The sequence below is a fragment of the Polypterus senegalus genome, chromosome 18 (assembly GCF_016835505.1).
Source record: "Polypterus senegalus isolate Bchr_013 chromosome 18, ASM1683550v1, whole genome shotgun sequence".
NCBI lineage: Eukaryota > Metazoa > Chordata > Cladistia > Polypteriformes > Polypteridae > Polypterus > Polypterus senegalus.
This window is the reverse complement of record NC_053171.1, coordinates 14,307,021-14,324,339: the sequence shown is the minus strand read 5'-3', so window position 1 is coordinate 14,324,339 and position 17,319 is coordinate 14,307,021. Positions and strand designations below refer to the sequence as shown.

At 38.3% G+C, this 17,319-nt stretch overlaps 1 protein-coding gene and 1 long non-coding RNA gene across 2 annotated transcripts in view; one reads left to right on the top strand and one right to left on the bottom strand.

Moving 5' to 3' along the window:
- Nucleotides 1–8,090, bottom strand: part of LOC120518982 (serine/threonine-protein kinase PAK 6) — a 76,552-nt gene extending 68,462 nt beyond the window's left edge. The window contains exon 1 of the mRNA XM_039742038.1: nucleotides 7,748–8,090. The gene's annotated coding sequence lies outside the window, so the exon portion shown is untranslated. The remainder of the gene's footprint in view (nucleotides 1–7,747) is intronic.
- An 82-nt stretch (nucleotides 8,091–8,172) lies between these two features.
- The window catches only part of LOC120518984, a 66,966-nt gene continuing 57,819 nt past the window's right edge, over nucleotides 8,173–17,319 (top strand). The window contains exons 1-2 of the long non-coding RNA XR_005631348.1: nucleotides 8,173–8,559; nucleotides 14,433–14,554. This is a non-coding gene — a long non-coding RNA (uncharacterized LOC120518984). The remainder of the gene's footprint in view (nucleotides 8,560–14,432; nucleotides 14,555–17,319) is intronic.

The following is a 17,319-nucleotide window of genomic DNA, read 5'->3' as shown; positions in this document are numbered from 1 at the left end:
AAGCCATGTGAAAGTAAGAATGAACCAACTATTATACACACAAGAAGCCACCAACCCAAAAAGCAAACTCGGATCCCTGGAGCTGTAAAGCATCAATGCTAATCACTTCAACATTAACAGGTTCTACAAAATTCTACAAGCCACTATGTGAATGATGTCTTAAGAACTACTTTGTAACTAATTCTGTAAATACATTCTGTTTCGGCCCTCATAGACAACAGTAAAGTGCCCTGTAGAAATATGCCTAACTTTGAACTTTAAATTCACAGCAAAAGACCTTGAAGGAAAAGTATAAATTAGCAGAGAGACCATGCAAGACAGTATTATCAACATGGTAAGTTATAGTTGGCAGTAAAGTCAAAAAAGTGTGCTGTTTCAGTCTCCCTAACTGACTCCCAACGTGACTCTGTGCTGGTTCTTCAACCTGTTTGTGCTCACATTGTAAAAAATGAGTCAATAGTTATGGTTATATAACTGAACAGAACAGCAGCACTGTGCATTACAACAGCATCCCTCACACATTACAGCTTGTGCTCTGTAGGATTTTGACGCAGCACATGGAAATAAATCATCAGTTGACAAGCCGTTAAAAAAAAAAAGTTAAAAATTGCAGACAAAGACAAATTTGCATTTTCTTGACCAAATTGGTATACCTCCAGTGTGCCTGCTCCTGTGTTTCTTTTTAATTTTATCACCCCTTTTGTCAAAATGTTGGTCTACTACTTTTTTTTCTAAAAAATATGCATACTAATGTCTCCATTACCTGAGCAGAAAACTGCTACCTAATATGTGCACTTGCCATCCTAAACAGCTGAGTGATATTTGGCATTCAAATTCAATCTCTTTGCATTTTGCACTGTGTCATCCAGGTGAGTAGCAGCACCCAAATGAGGAGAACTGCTGTACACTGCAGATGTGATTACTCTGACAGACACGGATACACTTAGTTAATGAAACAAACTTTAATAAGTTAGACAAAACCCTTTGTTAAAAATAACTATGGAGCTATTTACATGAACAATAACTGTGGATGTTATATAGCACCTTTAATGGAAAATTATATTCAGGGTCACTTTGGATAGTAAGTTAAGCTTTCTATTACATACCCCTGTCATTAAAAACACCTATGCACTACAATTAGGCAGCCCATTAAACTGTTTTAATTAATACCTTTTACAGGAAGCACTATTTGAATGTTAAATAGTTTGTTTACATACAGTGGTATACAAACGTTTGGATCCCTTTGCTTGAAATGTCTGTTACTGAGAATAGTTCAGTGAGCAGAAGATGAGCTGATCACTAAATGTTCAGGATGACACATTTCTTTAATATTTTAAGCAAGATTTCATTTTTAACTTCATCATTCACAGGTACAAAAATACCAAAAAAATGAAAAGGGCCTGAAGCAGAAGTTTGGGCACCCAACATGCTCAGTAATTACTAACACCCCCTTTGTCAAGTATCACAGCTTGTAAACGCTTTTTATAGTCAGCTAAGAGTCTATCAATTCTTACTTGGGGTATTTTCTCCCATTTGTCAATGTAAAAGGCTTCTAATTCTGCAAGATTCTTGGTCTGTCTTGCATGCACTGCTCTTTTGAGATCTATCCTCAGATTTTCAATGATGTTTAGGTCAGGGAACTGTGAGGACCACTGCAAAACCGTCAGCTTGCACTCCTTGAGGTATTCCATTGTAGATTTTGAGGTGCACTTCGGATCATTATCTTGTTTTAGAACCACCCTCTTTCTAACTTCAAATTTTTTGCAGATGATGTGATGTTTACTTCTAGAATTTGCTGGTATTTATTTCACTCCATTCCTCCTTTTACCAATGACATGTTCCCTGTGCCACTGGCTGCATCACAAGCTCAAAGCCTGATTGATCCACCACCATGCTTAACAGCTGGGAGTCATGCTCATTTCCTAGAATTCAGCACCCTTTTTGCTTTGCACATTGCGGTCAATAAGTTCTATTTTGAATCATCAGTCCACAGCAGTTGTTTCCAAAATGCATCAGGTTTGTTTAGATATTCAATGGCAAACTTCAGGTGCTTAATTTTGAGGCTAGGATGCAGGAAAGGTTTTCTTCTGTTGTCTCCAGCATGACGGTCATATTTGTTCAGGTGTCGCCGCACAGTAGAACACTGCACTGCCACTCCAGAGTCTACTAAATTTTCCTGAAGGTCTTCTGCATTCAAAAAGGGGTTTTAAGTTGCTTTTCTAGAAATCCAACAAGCCACAGAATGTTTTCTTGGTCTTCCAGGCCTCAACAATTCCTGTTAACTACAATTTCTTAATAACATTATGAACTGAGGAAACAGCTGCTTGAAAACACTTTGCTATCTTCTTATCCTCCTGCTTTGCGAGCATTGATTCTTTTATTTTCAGAGTGCTAGGCAGCTGCTTAAGGGAGCCCATGGCTGCCGATTGTTGGGACAAGGTTTGAGGAGTCAGTGAATTCATACACCTTTGCAAATTGCATCCATCACCTGGGGTTTCCTAACGATGACTGTGACAAAGCCATAATGCTAACAGGATAATGAAGGTCTGAGAGTACCTTGGGAAAAGTTATCTGAGACCTCAAATGTCATGGGGTGCCCAACTTTCTGCATGGTGCTCCTTTTCTTTTTTCACTGTACAAAACAAAAACAATACACTAATCTTGCATAAAGAAATGTGCCATCTTTAACTGTATGGCTTTTGGTGATCAGTTCATTATCTGCTCACTTAATTATTCGCAGTAACAGACATTTTAAGCAAGGGTGCCCAACTTTTTGAATGCCACTGTATGTTCTCTTTAGTGCTAAACACAATTATTAAGTATTTATGTATTAAACCAATTTTTATATGGTGCCCCTCATACAAATAGCACTACATAGCTCATATTAATATTTAGACTTTCTTTAATGTATCTTTCTACAAAAATTAAAATAAAGTATGTTACAAAACTAGCTGTATTTTAGACCATACCCATCACTGCAAGCACTACTGATGGGGACATTATATTGTCAATTGTTGTATTACAAGTTATGTATCATGGTGAACACCACTGCAGAGCACTATACATATTCAAGCACCATTTTTCTATAGCACTACTCACTGAAAACCCCCATATAAAAGAACAGCTGAATTATATTATTCTATAATGTATATTGTGCTTCATGGGAAATAAATCATGTTTTGTTATACTTTTTGAAAAAGAAAGAGAAATTTTTAAATTGAAATCAGTCAAAAACGTATTAAGACCCCTCTGCAACTGGAGACTCTAAATTGATGCGAGTTAGTGCAGCATGAAATGTACTGGTGTCCAATCTAGCACTGGGCATCTACACTAAAAATGGGTCCTGCCTTGCACCCAAAGTTGCTTGGATAGGCAATGGCACCCAAAGTGACTCTAAAATGGATTAAGTAATTTGGATGCACGCATTTAACACCATGTCTCCCAATCAGAACATTAAAATGAAAGACTTTAGGACATATTACATATCTATATAAACTGAAAACACTTTTAAAAAGCACATTATATAATTCTAGCCTTTCTGGGGTAACATTATGTATCTTTATGTTATAGCATAATAGCATACAATGGATTTTTTTAATTATGTTACATTGAACTTACCAGAAGAAAATACAAAGCAGTTGTGATCAAAATTATTGGCACTCTTGAATTTTAGGTATATCATATAAAATACCAAGGAAGCATGGTGGTGTAGTGGTAGGGCAGCACAGACAGCACAGTTTGCTTCCCTGAGTCCTCCTTGTGTGGAGTTTGCATGTTCTTCTGGGCTTCCTCCTACTGTCCTAAGACATGCAGATTAGGTGGACTGGCAATGCTAAAGTGTGTTTTTGGTTTGTGTGTTTACCCTGTGATGGGCTGGTGCCCTGCCCAGAGTTTGCTCCTGACTTGCATCCTTTACTAGAGGGAATAGGGTCTAGCTAACACAATATACCCCCAACCACCACATAAACAATAAAAAACGGATACCTGTTCAACTAGTGTGTACTTTTTTTCACAAAAGAAAATGAAAATCTGAAAGTATCCTATGCTAATACTGGCGTGCACAACGCTTTGCAATCACAAATCTGCACCTTTCTGCGGATAGTTTTTCCCACTCTTCTACTGCATTCTGATTGAACACTTGAATGTCCACAGGATTCACTTTACCAAAAGCAGATTTCCAAAAGGTTTGCAAGCAGATTGACATCAGGACTCATTGATGGCTGATTTAACACAGTCTATTTATTTCCTTTTTAACTAGTTTCTATACTTTTGCTTGTATGGTCACTGTCTTGCTGAAGGTCCCATGATATTCAACCCATACCTAGTTTTTTGACCCTAGTTAACACATTCAACTCTTAAATGCCCTACCAGTCCTCTGATTTCATAATTCCCTTAATATGTTTTAGGCCTTCAGCATTACAGGCAGCTAAACAGTCCCACAACATTATGGAACCTCCAGCATGTTTAATTCCAGGTAGACTGATGTTTTAGTTACAAGTGTAATTTTATTTTCTATAAACATATTGCTGGCCAGCACCGCCAAAGGGCTTGGTTTTGATTTTGTCAGTCCTCTGAACATTTTCCCAGAACAATTTTGATTTTTTCCTAGGTAGGTTAGGGCGGGGAATCAGTCATACTTTATTACGTTTCTCATTCAACACCGGGGCCTTCCTTGGCCTTTGCCCATAAAGCCCTTCTTAATTTAGTAGGGGCTGGGTGGTCTAGTGGCCTAGGAACCCCTGCAGATTTTATTTTTTTTCTCCTGCCGTCTGGAGATTTTTTGTTTTTTCTGTCCTCCCTGATCATCAGACCTTACTTTAATTATATGTTAATTAGTGTTCCCTAATTCAATTATCTTATTCATTTTGTCTTTTTTCTCTTTCTTCATCATGTAAAGGCACTTTGAGCTACATCATTTGTATGAAAATGTGCTCTAGAAATAAATGTTGTTGTTGTAGTGTGCAGTATATGGTACATGTTGAAACACATCTGTCTGGATCACTTCAGGTTAGGTTTAAGCATTTTGGATGTTAAACACAATGCCTTTTTGAAATAGTTTGCACCAACTTTTCAAGACTTTTGTGACCAATCTTCCTCAACCAACCACATCCTGGGAGGGTCTTGATGGTTCCATGAGCATCAAATTCTAAAATAACTGAGGAAACAGGAATTCCCAGGTCTCTGGAGATGTCTTTTGATCCTTTTGAATTTTCACATTCATAATAGTTTTTCTGGTAGTCTTGCAGAGCTCTTTTGTCATCAGAATTGTCAAAATAGAACAGGTAATGAAAGTGAATTTTTTTTTAAATTTCGCCATCATTCATTAGTTAATTCATGTCATATGAGTTCTGGCAGTTTATAACAGACACGCCAATGTCACTGCAATAACATCAATCAATCAGTTCTAATCAATCTGATTTAAATCATTCAAGAGGATGCCAATAACTGGGCCACACCACCTTCTCAGCTTTTATAATATTTCAAAATATTGACCATTTTTATTTGTTGATCTTTGATCCTGCTGTTCAATCAAAACAAATGCCAAAACTGTTCCACCACCTACTTTTTTTTCCAGGATATCTTGAATATGATATACTTAAAATGTAATGGTGCCAATAACTTTGGCCATAACCCTATAATAAGTTTCATAGAGAGCAACATAGTGATTCAGCGCTCAGCACTGATCCTCATAGTTCCAGTGTCCTGATTGTGCATTCCATGCTTGGCTGTTGCCATTGTGGTGTTTAAACATTCCTCTCATATCTGTATGGATTTTTCCTTCCGCATTCAAAAAAATATACAGTTTTGATAAATTAGCAATTTCAAACTGGCCGAGTGCGGGTGTGCAAGTGAGCAAGCCCTACATTAGACTGGCGTCCTGTTCAAGACTCTACCCAAAGCTCTCCGGATAGGCTCAAGAATTAGATTATGCAGGTTTAGTAATATTAGATTTTATGGAATGTAAAATTTGAAGAAAAAAAAGCAATATCCAACACTGTTCAGAAAAAAAAATACAATAATAAAATATTTTACATAATCATATAACAATTCAAACTTGTCATGGAACGAACTATTTTAAAACAGTTGTTAAAATCATCAAATGTTCATATACTTTGTATTTCCTTTGCTAAGGAACTACTGGTAATCTTTGATATTTCAAATCAGTAATTAAACATTATGTTATATAATGCTCTTTGTAAAAAATTACGTTAATCTTTTTTATACTTAAGAGCTTGCTATCTAACCGAAAACATGTAATAGAGGTAGTATTGTCATATGTAAGCAATGCAGTAAATTAATTACTTGCAGGTCCAATTGAATACATAACACCATTTTACTTGGTGAAAAAAACAACTTAAACTGATTGCACCCTGAATGACTGCAATTTCTGTAATATTTTATTTCAATTCTGTTTTCACTTTAATTGACAAAATTTAAAATCTTTCTTTAGACTGAATACATTTTTATATAGTTGTCACTGTTTATTTTATTTTTTTTATAGATTCCAAATGAATATCCCTATTTTATTTTTTTACAGATTCCAAATGAATATCCCTATGTGTAAGCATTTACAAATTGCGTATTTGTTCAAGGCTTTCTTAGCCTTTTATATCCTGTTTATTGGTTTTTATTCTAAATCAGAACTTTGAATTTCAAATATTGGTGTTTAATGTTTGATGTTAGTTTCTATCCTGTATTATTAATGCTATCTTTGTGCTGCTATTCCTGCTGTATTCCTTTGAATATCTGCAAAGGGCTTTGAGCATGGGAGAGGCCTTATATAAATAAAACGTATTATTATTATTATCACCATTATTATTATAAAAAATTTACAATTAAACTATTGCTATCAGCCTTCCTCTTAACATGGTAGCTTGCAGAAAAAAAAATACAAATCACCTTGTGTTCATTTACATAGCAACTCCTTATGAAGCACAGTAACAAAACACTTTGTTATAAACAACACACTTATTATAAAGTGCTTTTTACTAAAAACACCACTGGACAGAATTTTGCAGTCATTTAATGTTAAGGTATACACCACCTTGGCCAACACTTGATATTTTTTATCATGAAAGGTAATTAATGGAGAATAAAAAAAAAATCACAATTTTTTTGTGTAACACTTTGTTCTATAGTACTATTCTTGATACGCATGACTGTAAAACGGTGTCTTTGTTATATTGGACTTTTCCAGCAAAGCATGCAGTTTGCATAAGGTTCTTGCCATGGGAAACACAAGCTGAAACCGTATTAAATAATAATTAAACTTTTATACAGTGTTCTTCTAAAAAACTAAACAGTCAATCACCAGCGCATGCCGCTGTAACACTGAGAACTTACATTATTAATATTTAATATCTTTCACTGTAAATAACATGCCAGTTTTCTACACAAGGAATACATTACTCTTTAAATTATGAGACTTAAAACATGTCAATGTCATCATTTCAATAAACATTGAATTAATTATTTAATTATTGCTCCACCGATAATACAGTGAAGGGCTCCACAGTTTGTAAAGAAGTCGCCTCCCATCTCAGACGCCCAACACCAGCAGCAGAGGTCAGCCCTGTACAGCATAATGCACTTTCAAACTTTTGATGTGAGGTTTGAACATTTCAGTGCCAAAACCTGTACATTTTTGGACCCTGGCTATCCCTGATGTCCGTCATTAACGCGCAAGCGCTTTCACCTGGAGTAGCAAGTGCTCTATTACCATTGACCCGGCACTTTGAGAACTTACTTGTGTATGGTGGAGTGGCGGGCAGAAGTTCCGACGTCCAGGATAGCAGATAATAAACAGAACTACCTTAACTTCATTCCATTAAATCCGCCGCGAGCGAAGACGAGTCCCTCTGGTAGGAAACGCGCGTTCCCGACTGTTTGTCAGTGCCGACCGCGATGAGCCGTTAGCGTAGAAACGACGGGTCTTCTCCGCTTTCACTCCAACTCGGTTATCACACCAATGTATTCACATGACAGTCAGTACATTCGATATAGCGCAGAGACAAACGTGCCCTGCCCCACAGAGGCCGTGCCGTGCTCTGTACCTGATGCACCTCGCGTGGGAATCGGGCGGTCGCCGCTTGCCGCGCATGCGCGTATGTATGCGGACGCGCACCTCTCGCGCTGCTGTAGCGCGATGCCCCTTCCCTCCCATTCAGACGGTGAGTGAGCGAATGAGTCAGGTAGAAGGTGTCATCATTTTTGGAGCCGCTGCCACGCAAGTGGAAACAGCTCCTGGAGCAAGTGGCAACGTGTTGGCAAAAGAATGGCCGCGGGCAAAAGGTCGCTTCGTAGAGGGGGTCTGTTAAGCGGGTCGATCTCCTACCTGCCGCGCAGAGCTCCTTTTGTGGGACAGGAATAGGGTGGCCACTGGAACCATTGTTTCATGAGAGCCGCTTCACGTATCATGTGAAGAGAAAGAAAAGACTCACAGTGCAAAGATGCCATATGGTTCGAAGAAAGGAAGCACCTGTTCTGTATCCCACCGGCCATTAGAATATGCTCATTTAAACCATGAGACCACAGTCTGTGTCACCGATACGCCTTGAAGTAAGTATATCTTCTATAAAATTACCATAACAGCTTTAATGTAACAGCTAAACATAGACCTACTGCTACTGATCGTAAAGCACATTTCCAGGAGGGTATTTACTGGCGTTTAGTAAATGCTCCATTGGCGGCTTACTTAAAACACAAGTGGAGTAACGAGCTCATGTTTCATGTCTGTGTTACCGACAAGACCCATAAAGCACCCGGCTTAAGGCTACGGTTTTGTGTAGAACCGTTTAGGACTTACTGTAGGTATCCATTCAATTCTTCCCTTACGGGATCGCAGGGATCCAAGTAATGTTTATTGTAATGTGCGTAGATAACGATGAAATTCATAGTTGTACATCTCTTCAAAACACTTGGTAAAAATAATACAAAAAAGTACTCCGTAATTAAGCCGGCAACACATGTAGATACACATATAAATATGTACATTTACTGAGCACATTATTAGGAAAACCTGTTCACCTGCTTATCCATTTAATTATCTAATCAGCCAATTATGTGGCAGCAGCACAATGCATAAAATCATGCAGATCAGGAGCTTCAGTTAATGTTCACATTAAACACCAGAATGGGGGCAATCTCAGTAATAATCTCAGTAATTTTGATCATGGCATGGTTGTTGGTGCCAGATGGGCTGGTTTGTGCATTTTTGTAATGGCTGATCTCCTTGGATTTTCACATACAACAGTCTCTAGAGTTTATTTAGTATGGTGCGAAAAACTAAAAACATCCAGTGAGCAGCAGTCCTACAGGCAGAAACACATTGTTGATGAGAGGGCAGAGGAGATTGGCCATATTGGCAGGCAAGAAAGGTTACAGTAACTCAGACAACCACTTTATACAACTGTGGTGAGCAGAAAAACATTTCAGAATGCACAACACGTGAAACGAGGAGCTGGATGAGCAACAACAGCAGGAGACGGCATTGGGTTAAACTCCTATCAACCAAGAACAGAAAGTGGTGTCTGCAGTGGGCACAGGCTCACTAAAACTGAAAAGTTAAAACCTGGAAAAACATAGCCTTAGTCTGATGAATCACAATTTCTGTTGAGGCACAAAGATGGAAGGGAGCCAACAGCATGAATCTATGCACCCAACCTGCCTTGTGTAAAGAGTGTAATGGTGTGGGAACTATTTTCTTGCCACACTTTGGGCCTGTTAATATCAATCAATCATCACTTAAATGTCACAGCCTGTTTAAGTATTGTTGCCAACTGTGTGCATCCCTTCATGGCCACCATTTAGCCGTTTTCTACTGGCTACTTCCACCATTATAATGCAACATGTCACAAAGCATGTAATTTCACTCAGGTTTCATGAACATGACAATGAGTTCAGAACTTCTTCAGCAGTCTTTCGAGCCACCAGATGTGAATCCAATAGAACACCTTTGAGATGTGGTAGAACGGGAGATTTACAATATGAAGTTGCAGCTGAGGAGGCTGCAGAAATTGTGAGATTCAATCATGGCAACAAGAACTAGAATCTTAAATCTTTCTTGTGGAATCTTTGCAATTAAGAACTGAGGTTTCATAGTGGTCTAAGAATTTGACCAGTGAGTGTATAAGTTTGTTTATATATAGATAGACAGAAGACCATGCTGGGTTAAACTCCTACTATATATACACACACACAGTATACACAAACTGTATATGTACTTCCTGATTTAGCCAGTCCAACCATCCAATTATCTATTCATCCATCCATCAATCAATCCACCACTTTATTTACTGAAATAGTTTGATTTAATTCTGGACTGAAAGTAAGCTGAAACCATGGAAGCATCAAATGCGAGGCAGGAACCATAGTTGGAATGCCAGTCCAACACACAAGGTCAATTTCAATTTGATAAATGAGCTGATATGCACACATTAGAAAGTGGCAAACACAGGGAGAATGTGTAAACTCTCCCTGACTAGTGAGTGGGCTTCCCACTTAGTCTTCTGGTTATGAAATAACAGCATTAACCACTTTGCTGCAGTCTCACTTTACCCAATGTAGAGGCACCAGTTAGTTTAGTGTTGTAAAATTTGCATATGTAACAAAAGCAGATTGGAATTATTTCTTACATCTGACATCTTTTTTAACACCTCAATGATAAAAAGGTGTAAAGGACATAGCAAAAAAGGGCAGTCAACCAACAATAATTGTGATACATCTTTAGTAGTTCTGCAACAGTTAACCTCAGATACAAGGGTCTTGAAAAGTGTGAGGAATTCAGATTATTTGGAGAAGCCCAGGTTGACACTGGTGAACGTACAACCTCTACCCATCATGTAAGCCATGTGTACAAGTAACTAAAATACAAATGAAATGTTAGGTTATACAGTGAGATGCAAAAGTTTGGGCAACCTTGTTAATAGTCATTATTTTCCTGTATAAATCGTTGGTTGTTACGATAAAAAATGTCAGTTAAATATATCATATAGGAGACACACACAGTGATATTTGAGAAGTGAAATGAAGTTTATTGGATTTACAGAAAGTGTGCAATAATTGTTCAAACAAAATCAGGCAGGTGTATAAATTTGGGCACCACAAAAAATAAATGAAATTAATATTTAGTAGATCCGCCTTTTGCAGAAATTACAGCCTCTAAACGCTTCCTGTAGGTTCCAATGAGAGTCTGGATTGTGGTTGAAGGTATTTTGGACCATTCCTCTTTACAAAACATCTCTAGTTCATTCAGGTTTGATGGCTTCCGAGCATGGACAGCTCTCTTTAACTCACACCACAGATTTTCAATTCTATTCAGGTCTGGGGACTGAGATGGCCATTCCAGAACGTTGTACTTGTTTCTCTGCATGAATGCCTTAGTGGATTTTGAGCAGTGTTTCGGGTCGTTGTCTTGTTGAAAGATCCAGCCCGGCGCAGCTTCAGCTTTGTCACTGATTCCTGGACATTGGTCTCCAGAATCTGCTGATACTGAGTGGAATCCATGCGTCCCTCAACTTTGACAAGATTCCCAGTCCCTGCACTGGCCACACAGCCCCACAGCATGATGGAACCACCACCATATTTGACTGTAGGTAGCAGGTGTTTTTCTTGGAATGCTGTGTTCTTTTTCCTCCATGCATAACGCCCTTGTTATGCCCAAATAACTCAATTTTAGTTTCATCAGTCCACAGCACCTTATTCCAAAATGAAGCTGGCTTGTCCAAATGTGCTTGAGCAGACCTCAAGCGGCTCTGTTTGTGCTTCCTCTGCATCACTCTGCATACAGCATCTCCTTGTGTAAAGTCGCGAATGGTTGAACGATGCACAGTGACTCCATCTGCTGCAAGATGATGTTGTAGGTCTTTGGTGCTGGTCTGTGGGTTGACTCTGACTGTTCTCACCATTCGTCGCTTCTGTCTATCCGAAATCTTTCTTGGTCTGCCACTTCGAGCCTTAACTTGAACTGAGCCTGTGGTCTTCCATTTCCTCAATATGTTAGACAGCTTAAATCTCTGGGACAGCTTTCTGTATCCTTCCCCTAAACCATGATGGTGAACAATCTTTGTCTTCAGGTCATTTGAGAGTTGTTTTGTGACCCCCATGTTGCTACTCTTCAGAGAAAATTAAAGGAGGAGGGAAACTTACAATTGACCCCCTTAAATACTCTTTTTCATTATAGGATTCACATGTGTATGTAGGTCAGGAGTCACTGAGCTTACCAAGCCAATTTGAGTTCCAATAATTAGTTCTAAAAGTTTTGGAATCAATAAAATGACAACGGTGCCCAAATTTATGCACCTGCCTGATTTTGTTTGAACAATTATTGCACACTTTCTGTAAATCCAATAAACTTCATTTCACTTCTCAAATATCACTGTGTGTGTCTCCTATATGATATATTTAACTGACATTTTTTATCGTATCAACCAACGATTTATACAGGAAAATAATGACTATTAACAAGGTTGCCCAAACTTTTGCATCCCACTGTATCATAAAACCTGTTGAGTATAAAATGAGGGGTGTTATGCTTGCACTGTATACAGCACTAGTGAGACCAAATCTGGTGTACTGTGGGCAGTTCTGGTCACCACAGTACAAGAAAGACATAACAGCTGTGAAGAGCAGAACAACAATTTGAACGAAGAACACAGCATGTTGTTCAGGTCGCAATAGAACTGTACCTCCTCTGTGATGGCAATTTAATGAACAGATGGCTGCTGGGATGGGTGGAGTCAGCTGCAATTTTTTTTTTCTGCTCTCTGTTTTGCTCTGGCGATGAACAGATCTTTTACTATAAGAGCCAATGATTTTCTTAGCTGAACCAATCAATTGCTATAATAGAGTCTTAGAAAGATAGGAAGCCGAACAAAACCAAATAGTGATGTTGGAGGTCAAAATAATCTCACTGATGGCCGAGTAAAAAATTAACAATGTACACCTTGATATGCCAAGCTTCTTAAGCTGACAAAGGAAGAACAATCCCTACCTGACTTTCTTGTTGATGCAGTTGATGTGCTTGTTCCATTTTAATGTATTAGTGGAAGCAGTCCCTAAGAATTTAAACGACTAAACCACAAACACAGTCTGGCCATTAATTTGCAAAGGTGGGCAGATAGTGACTTGTCGGCAGAAATCAATCCTAAATTCCACTGTCTTAATAGCGCTGAGCTACAAGTTATTACAAAACTGTCAGTCTATAAGACGACCTATCGCTCTTTCATTGGAAGATGCGTCATTATTAGAAATGAGAGGACTACAATTGTATCCTCTGCAAATTTTGGGATTTTTACAGATTTGTCCTTGGATCTACAATCATTTGGATAAAGTGAAAACAGGAGGGGTGAAAGGACACAGGCTTGAGGGGAGCCTATGCTAATTGACATTGGATTCAACATATAAGGGCCCAGTCTCACATACTGCTTCCTACCTGTCAAGAACTGGCAGACACCATAGGGTACACCTTAGTGGATTAGTTTATTCTGAAGCAACTCTGGAGCAATGGTACTGAAGACCGAGCAGAAATCTACAGAAAAGTCCCTCGCATAGGCAAGTCCATGTGCTGAAGAATAGAGTGGAGGTATAAATCAACTGCATCCACCACAGAGCAATTTGCCCTCTATGTGAACTGAAGTGGACAAGGAGAGGGTCAGTGCTGGACTTCAGGTCAGAAAGCATAAGACGTTTGAATATTTTCATAACCACCAAGCCCAAAGCAATTCATCTATAGTCATTACGTTCAGAGATTAATTCCTTCTTGAGAACTTGGATGATAGCGGCTACCTTAAAGCAGTCTAGAACTTTGCTCAGCTGTAGGAAGGTGTTGAATATGTCAATGAAGACAGGTGCTAATTACAGATACACAGTCTCAGAGTAACAGGTGAGACCCCATCAGGGCCAACAGAGTGTCATGAAGAACTGGAGTCTTTCCTGGCAATAAAGAATACAAGACATGGGTCAGACCTTGGATGGGATACCATAACATTATGGAGACACCTACACTTAGACCAGTTTATAGTTTCCAGTAAACTAAACATTGTACTTGGAGAGGAAACTGGAGTGGATGAGGAAATGCTGATATACACAACATTAATATGCAAACATGACAAAGAGGGTACTGCAGGCAACAGCCAAATTTGTCACATACTTGTCACACACCACTGTGCTGCCTGCCCTTGGAGCCGTTTTCAAAAATTACTCTTCCTGTATAAAGTTTAAACAGGTTATCAGATGTCATACTTGAGTCGTTTTATTGCGTACAATTACTGTTACAGAATGTGTCCAGAATAAGGCAGGAGAAATCTAGCATTGTGCACTTAAGTTAAGCAATTAGTGAAATCATGCACAACACATCAGCAATTAAATGTAAAGTAGTTTAGAATTATAAGCTGAGCCACAACAAATAACACCATCTGTTGCGATCCCTTTAGATTACACATCAGTCACCTATCGGACCCTTTGCGGACTCCTCCACCAGCCTTGCCTTGATAAGCGGAGCCTTCCAAAACCTCAGATCAATATTTCCCATGCTCCTACAAGCAAAGGCTACCTGGTAAGAACATCATCTTTTTCAGCAGTTCAGCTTGCAGATGAATCAATATAAATGTGAACAGACATATTGATTCCAAACCAGTCCGTACACTGGAGTGGATAATGAAGAATTAAAATTCTAGTTAATACTATTAATATGTTTTACATGGGTTTCTGCTAATCACTGTCAGATTCTCTTCAAGTCTGTCCATTTAACTTCTGTAAAGCAAAATAAATAGAAAACCAGGTGTGATGCTGTTGCTGCAACATCAAGTTGTGCTAAGTGAATACGAGGATTCCTTCTACCATAAATAATGACGGCTGGTAAGGGCAGGGCTATTATTATGATTCAAATCTCACTGTTGCATTTGTTCCCTCAGTACAAACCTCACACCTTTTTGTCATCACACCTGCCCCTATGATGGTGGATATCAATCACACAAAAGAAGTTTTAACACTTCGGTGGTTGCCAATGCCAAATGTAATCAGGTATAAATCACAAGCTGACATCTGTTGTTTTAACTTGTGCAAAAAAAAGTTTACCTTGTAGAAACCTGAGCCCCTGCTGGACCAGGCGTATTTTTAGTTGCTTTATGGTGCTGCTTCAATTAGAAGGTAGTAAACTTAACTAAACCGAGTCAAAGAGACTATGAAATGAAACTGCTGACTGAGCTTTTGCTGCCATTAGTCACAGCCTCTTTGCGCTAATATTCATGCAGGAGCATGTTAGACTTTCTTTCTTAGCCCCTGCTGACTAACATTTGTGGGGGATGTTTTACGACACTGTAACTTAAAGTTGTTTTAAAAAGTTGAGGCATTTTTCCTACAAATAGTGCTTATAAATACTCCCATCGTTCATTAAGGATTTCTAACAAAATGGCAGTGCTCACCATGAAAGGCACTATACTTGGATAGAAGAAAAAAGCGATGTTTATTTAGTTTGAATTTTTTTTTTTTTTTAACTCAGTGACTATTGTTTATATGAGCGTATTTTTGATTGAACCGTGTTGCAGTTGTGTAGGATTTTTCTCCTAAATGTAAAAGATACATGATTTTCTATAAGGTGGTGAAGACTGCTGACAGAGGTTCATGTTCTGACCCAGTCATTGTTTGTGTAAAGGTTTGAAGATCCTGCCCTGGATTTCACTTGGGAGTGTTGTATGCAGTTATATAGGGTTGTGGAGTTAGAAAAAATGTACTGGCTCTAACTAAATGTAAATTGTAATATAACTAGGGGGCTTCTCTCACCAATGCCTGGGCCGGTGCTAAATGCTAGCCACTTTAAGGTTAAGCTGCGTGCTTATGGGGATTTAAACAGATTGTTATTTTCATGGGAATTGTTACATATGCATAATAAAACTAACTATTTTACATTACAGCGAGTAATTAAGCATATTAAAACATTTTTTAAAACTTAATAATTTGAAAGTAAATTATGTATCATGTTGCAGTAGAGTTATTCGTTGCGTTATACGATTTCATTCTGTTTGGATTCGAAATTAACACGCAAATACTTTTTAAACTTACACTTTTACTGTAAAACGTCAGAAAAAACAATTTTTGAATTAGATTTTCATCAATATTTCTTTGAATTTTGATTCTGTGTTTGGACTTTCATCGTGACAACGCAACACATAACTACCCGTGAGTGAATTTAGTTTCTTTCTGCTTAATAAATAAACCAACTTTTTCGAATGTTTGTCTCAGTGATTTGTTAATTGTCTTTGCAAAAGCTATTCTAATGGGAAACTATTAACGTTTTAATACAAATGGCATATCAAGATCAACTTTAGTGTATAATGTTATCCGTGGGAGATGTACTACATTACCTTTCTTGGATACATCCTTCTTTCTACAATGATTTGTGCAATGGAAGTCCATACGGTGTTTATGGTTGTAGATATTCTTTGTGATATTGTAAGTTGATGTTTTCATCTTCCACACGATCACCACCAGCTGTTTCAGCATAGTCTATTGACACACATTTAACCAATTTGCCATGTAACTAATCGGCAATTTTCGCATTAATTCGTTTGACTTCATTGTTTTTTGTGATAGGATTGCCCGTGTACTCATTTCTTTTGTTGTTAACTTTTCAGGATGAAATTCTTAAAAAAAGATTTGGACACAAGTCTTCTTTTATTGGGAACTTAAAGTGAGGAACACGTAAAAAAAATTATAAGAGCTAAGAGAGGAGAAACTGTGTCTGTCAAAAGCATTCACACGAATCAGATGTGAAAGGGCCATGTGCATGGTTGAATATGGTTGAGAGGAGGGTGTGACTCGAAAAAAATCTCTTGGCCAAACTCTCGTCTCACAGGACTCGAAATTATCTCTTTGAAAAAGTCTTGTCTCAGGATTTCCTTTTATAATAGACATCCATCTATCCAATATCCAACCCGCTATATCCCAACTACAGGGTCATGGGGGTCCGCTGGAGCCAATCCCAGCCAACACCAGGCTCAAGGCAGGAAACAAACCCCGGGCAGGGTGCCAGCCAACCACAGGGCACGCACACACACACCCACACACCAAGCACACACTAGGGACAATTTTAAGAATCACCAATGCACCTAACCTGCATGTCTTTGGATGTGTTTAAATTTTCAATTTCACCTATAATAACTCAAACTATTTTTTCTTCTAGACCTTTGATAAAAATATAGCTTTTGTAAGTGTAGTCTTTTGTTTAATATTAAATCAGTGTTTGTAAGCCACAACATCATTGCTACAGTCTTTAAACCCAAACTTTAGCAGGCTGGATGCTTAAATGTAGCCTGATGATTC